At 39.8% G+C, this 6,000-nt stretch overlaps 1 protein-coding gene across 3 annotated transcripts in view; it reads left to right on the top strand.

Annotated features, from left to right (window-relative positions):
- The window catches only part of SLC25A15 (solute carrier family 25 member 15), a 32,232-nt gene that overhangs the window by 19,440 nt on the left and 6,792 nt on the right, over window positions 1-6,000 (top strand). The gene's annotated exons all lie outside the window — the stretch shown is intronic.

Here is a 6,000-nt window from a genome sequence, read left to right as displayed (position 1 = left end):
AAAAAATGTGGGGGTTCCGCTTGGCACTGGGAGTTTCTGGATGCCGGGGAGTACCGTGCAGCGGGTAACAGTGAGCACCATCCTCCAGCCTTGGTAACTTCCTCAGGGCAGAGGCTGCAGCAGGGCATCCCCAACTTTTTTTTTTTTAACATCTTTATTGGGGTATAATTGCTTTACAGTGGTGTGTTAGTTTCTGCTTTATAACAAAGTGAATCAGCTATACGTATACATATATCCCCATATCTCCTCCCTCTTGCGTCTCCCTCCCTCCCACCCTCCCCATCCCACCCCTCCAGGCTGTCACAAAGCACCAAGCCAATATCCCTGTGCCATGCGGCTGCTTCCCAGTAGCTATCTACCTTACTACATTTGTTAGTGTGTATGTGTCCATGATTCCCCCCCGCCCTGTCACAGCTCACCCTTCCCCCTCCCCATAACCCCAAGTCCATTCTCTAGGAGGTCTGCGTCTCTATTCCTGTCTTACCCCTAGGTTCTTCATGACATTTTTTTCCCCCTTAAATTCCATATATATGTGTTAGCATACGGTATTTGTCTTTTTCTTTCTGACTTACTTCACTCTGTATGACAGACTCTGGGTCTATCCACCTCATTACAGATAGCTCAATTTCGTTTCTTTTTATGGCTGAGTAATATTCCATTGTATATATGTGCCACATCTTCTTTATCCATTCATCCGATGATGGGCACTTAGGTTGTTTCCATCTCCAGGCTATTGTAAATAGAGCTGCAATGAACATTTTGGTACATGACTCTTTTTGAATTTTGGTTTTCTCAGGGTATATGCCCAGTAGTGGGATTGCTGGGTCATATGGTAGTTCTATTTGTAGTTTTTTAAGGAACCTCCATACTGTTCTCCATAGTGGCTGAACCAATTCACATTCCCACCAGCAGTGCAAGAGTGTTCCCTTTTCTCCACACCCTCTCCAGCATTTATTGTTTCTAGATTTTTTGATGATGGCCATTCTGACTGGTATGAGATGATATCTCATTGTAGTTTTGATTTGCATTTCTCTAATGATTAATGATGTTGAGCATTCTCTCATGTGTTTGTTGGCAGTCTGTATATCTTCTTTGGAGAAATGTCTGTTTAGGTCTTCTGCCCATTTTTGGATTGGGTTGTTTGTTTTTTTGTTATTGAGCTGCATGAGCTGCTTGTAAATTTTGGAGATTAATCCTTTGTCAGTTGCTTCATTTGCAAGTATTTTCTCCCATTCTGAGGGTTGTCTTTTGGTCTTGTTTATGGTTTCCTTTGCTGTGCAAAAGCTTTGAAGTTTCATTAGGTCCCATTTGTTTGTTTTTATTTCCATTACTCTAGGAGGTGGGTCAGAAAGGATCTTGCTGTGATTTATGTCATAGAGTGTTCTGCCTGTGTTTTCCTTCTAAGAGTTTGATAGTTTCTGGCCTTACATTTAGTTCTTTAATCCATTTTGAGCTTATTTTTGTGTATGGTGTTAGGGAATGATCTAATCTCATACTTTTACATGTACCTGTCCAGTTTTCCCAGCACCACTTATTGAAGAGGCTGTCCTTTCTCCACTGTACATTCCTGCCACCTTTATCAAAGATAAGGTGTTCATATGTGCGTGGGTTTATCTCTGGGCTTTCTATCCTGTTCCATTGATCTATCTTTCTGTTTTTGTGCCAGTACCATACTGTCTTGATTACTGTAGCTTTGTAGTATAGTCTGAAGTCAGGGAGCCTGGTTCCTCCAGCTCCTTTTTTCGTTCTCAAGATTGCTTTGGCTATTCAGGGTCTTTTGTGTTTCCATACAAGTTGCAAAATTTTTTGTTCTAGTTCTGTGAAAAATGCCAGCAGTAGTTTGATAGGGATTGCATTGAATCTATAGATTGCTTTGGGTAGTAGAGTCATTTTCACAATGTTGATTCTTCCAATCCAAGAACATGGTATATCTCTCCATCTATTTGTATCATCTTTAATTTCTTTCATCAGTGTCTTATAATTTTCTGCATACAGGTCTTTTGTCTCCTTAGGTAGATATATTCCTAGATATTTTATTTTTTTTGTTGCAATGGTAAATGGGAGTGTTTTCTTGATTTCACTTTCAGATTTTTCATCATTAGTATATAGGAATGCCAGAGATTTCTGTGCCTTAATTTTGTATCCTGCTACTTTACCAAATTCATTGATTAGCTCTAGTAGTTTTCTGGTAGCATTTTTAGGATTCTCTATGTATAGTATCATGTCATCTGCAAACAGTGATAGCTTTACTTCTTCTTTTCCGATTTGGATTCCTTTTATTTCCTTTTCTTCTGATTGCTGTGGCTAAAACTTCCAAAACTATGTTGAATAAGAGTGGTGAGAGTGGGCAACCTTGTCTTGTTCCTGATCTTAGTGGAAATGCTTTCAGTTTTTCACCATTGAGGATGATGTTTGCTGTGGGCTTGTCATATATGGCCTTTATTAGGTTGAGGAAAGTTCCCTCTATGCCTACTTTCTGCAGGGTTTTTATCATAAATGGGTGCTGAATTTTGTCAAAAGCTTTCTCTGCATCTATTGAGATGATCATATGGTTTTTCTCCTTCAATTTGTTAATATGGTTTATCACATTGATTGATTTGCGTATACTGAAGAATCCTTGCATTCCTGGGATAAACCCCACTTGATCATGGTGTGTGATCCGTTTAATGTGCTGTTGGATTCTGTTTGCTAGTATTTTGTTGAGGATTTTTGCATCTATGTTCATCAGTGATATTGGCCTGTAGTTTTCTTTCTTTGTGACATCCTTGTCTGGTTTTGGTATCAAGGTGATGGTGGCCTCGTAGAAGGAGTTTGGGAGTGTTCCTCCCTCTGCTATACTTTGGAAGAGTTTGAGAAGGATAGGTGTTAGCTCTTCTCTAAATGTTTGATAGAATTCACCTGTGAAGCCATCTGGTCCTGGGCTTTTGTTTGTTGGAAGATTTTAATCACAGTTTCAATTTCAGTGCTTGTGATTGGTCTGTTCATATTTTCTATTTCTTCCTGATTCAGTCTTGGCAGGTTGTGCATTTCTAAGAATTTGTGCATTTCTTCCAGGTTGTCCATTTTATTGGCATATAGTTGCTTGTAGTAATCTCTCATGATCTTTTTTATTTCTGCAGTGTCAGTTGTTACCTCTCCTTTTTCATTTCTAATTCTATTGATTTGAGTCTTCTCCCTTTTTTTCTTGATGAGTCTGGCTAGTGGTTTATCTATTTTGTTTATCTTCTCAAAGAACCAGCTTTTAGTTTTATTGATCTTTGCTATCATTTCCTTCATTTCTTTTTAATTTATTTCTGATCTGATCTTTATGATTTCTTTCCTTCTGCTAACTTTGGGGGTTTTTTTGTTCCTCTTTCTCTCATTGCTTTAGGTGTAAGGTTAGGTTGTTTGTTTGAGATGTTTCTTGTTTCCTGAGGTAGGATTGTATTGCTATAAACTTCCCTCTTAGAACTGCCTTTGCTGCATCCCATAGGTTTTGTGTCATTGTGTTTTCATTGTCATTTGTTTCTAGGTATATTTTGATTTCCTTTTTGACTTCTCCAGTGATCTCTTGGTTATTTAGTAGTGTATTGTTTATCCTCCATGTGTTTTTATTTTTTACAGTTTTTTTCCTGTAATTGATATCTAGTCTCATAGCACTGTGGTCGGAAAAGATACTTGATATGATTTCAATTTTCTTAAATTTACCAAGGCTTGATTTGTGACCCAAGATATGATCTATCTTGGAGAATGTTCCATGAGCAGTTGAGAAGAAAGTGTATTCTGTTGTTTTTGGATGGAATGTCTTATAAATATCAATTAAATCCATCTTGTTTATTAATGTGTCATTTAAGGCTTGTGTTTTCTTATTTTTTTCCTTTTGGATGATCTGTCCATTGGTGAAAGTGGGGTGTTAAAGTCCCCTACTATGATTGTGTTACTGTCGATTTCCCCTTTAATGGCTGTTAGCATTTGCCTTATGTATTGAGGTGCTCCTATGTTGGGTGCATAAATATTTTACAATTGTTATATCTTCTTGGATTGATCCCTTGATCATTATGTAGTGTTGTTCTTTCTCTCTTGTAATAGTCTTTATTTTAAAGTCTATTTTGGGGCTTCCCTGGTGGCGCAGTGGTTGAGAGTCCGCCTGCTGATGCAGGGGACGTGGGTTCATGCCCCGGTCTGGGAGGATCCCACATGCCGTGGAGCGGCTGGGCTCGTGAGCCATGGCCGCTGGGCCTGCACGTCCGGAGCCTGTGCTCCGCGAAGGAGAGGCCACAGCAGTGAGAGGCCCGTGTACCGCAAAAAAAAAAAAAAAAAAAAAGGCTATTTTTGTCTGATATGAGAATTGCTACTCCAGCTTTCTTTTGATTTCCATTTGCGTGGAATATCTTTTTCCAACCCCTCACTTTCAGCCTGTATGTGTCCCTAGGTCTGAAGTGGCTGTCTTGTAGACAGCTATATATGGGTCTTGTTTTTGTATCTATTCAGCCAGTCTATGTCTTTTGGTTGGAGCATTTAATCCATTTACATTTAAGGTAATTATTGATATGTATGTTCTTATTACCATTTTCTTAATTGTTTTGGGTTTGTTTTTGTAGGTTTTTTCCTTCTCTTGTGTTTCCTGCCTAGAGAAATTTCTTTAGCATTTGTTGTAGAGCTGGTTTGGTGGTGCTAAATTCTTTTGCTTGTCTTTTTTTTTTTTTTTTTTTTTGTGGTACGCGGGCCTCTCACTGCCATGGCCTCTCCCGTCGCGGAGCACAGGCTCCAGACGTGCAGGCTCAGCGGCCATGGCCCACAGTCCCAGCCACTACACGGCACACGGGATCCTCCTGGACCAGGGCATGAACCCGCGTCCCCTGCATCGGCAGGTGGACTCCCAAGCACTGCGCCACCAGGGAAGCCCTTTTGCTTGTCTTTAAAGGTTTTAATTTCTCCGTCAAATCTAAATGAGATCCTTGCTGGGTAGAGTAATCTTGGTTGTAAGTTTTTCCCTTTCATCACTTTAAATATGTCCTGCCACTCCCTTCTGGCTTGCAGAGTTTCTGCTAAAAGATCAGCTGTTAACCTTATGGGGATTCCCTTGTATGTTACTTGTTGCTTTTCCCGTGCTGCTTTCAATATTTTTTCTTTGTATTTAATTTTTGATAGTTTGAATAATATGTGTCTAGGAGTATTTCTCCTTGGATTTATCCTGTATGGGACACTCTGTGCTTCCTGGACTTGATTGACTATCTCCTTTCCCATGTTATGGAAATTTTCAACTATAATTTCTTCAAATATTTTCTCAGACACTTTCTTTTTTTCTTCTTCTGGGACCCCTATATTCGAATGTTCGGGAGTTTAATGTCCCAGTGGTCTCTGAGACTGTCCTCAATGCTTTTCATTCTTTTTTCTTTATTCTGCTCTGCAGTAGTTATTTCCACTATTTTACCTTCCAGGTCACTTTTCTGTTGTTCTGCCCCAGTTATTTCTGCTATTGATTCCTTCTAGAGAATTTTTCTTTTCATTTATTGTGTTGTTCATCATCGTTTGTTTGCTCTTTAGTTCTTCTAGGTCCTTGTTAAGCGTTTCTTGTATTTTCTCCATTCTGTTTCCAAGATTTTGGACCATCTTTACTACCATTACTCCGAATTCTTTTTCAGGTAGACTGCCTGTGTCCTCTTCATTTGTTTGGTCTGGTGGGTTTTTACTTTGCTCCTTCATCTGTTGCATATTTCTCTGTCTTCTCATTTCATTTAACTTACTGTGTTTGGGGTGTCCTTTTTGCAGGCTGTAAGTTCGTAGTTCCCTTTGGTTTTGGTGTCTGCCCCCAGTGGCTAAGGTTGGTTCGGTGGCTTGTGTAGGCTTCCTGATGGAGGGGATTGGTGCCTGTGTTCTGATGGGTGGGGCTGGATCTTGTCTTTCTGGTGGGCAGGGCCATGTCCAATGGTGTGTTTTGTGGTGTCTGTGAACTTATGATTTTAGGCAGCCTCTCTGCTAATGGGTGGGTTTGTGTTTCTGTCTTGCTAGTTGTTTGGC

The sequence above is a fragment of the Aethalodelphis obliquidens genome, unplaced genomic scaffold, assembly GCF_003676395.1.
Source record: "Aethalodelphis obliquidens isolate GAN/ISIS:26980383/991018 unplaced genomic scaffold, ASM367639v1 scaffold16, whole genome shotgun sequence".
NCBI classification, from domain to species: Eukaryota; Metazoa; Chordata; class Mammalia; order Artiodactyla; family Delphinidae; genus Aethalodelphis; species Aethalodelphis obliquidens.
This window is presented reverse-complemented; position numbering and strand designations above follow the sequence as displayed.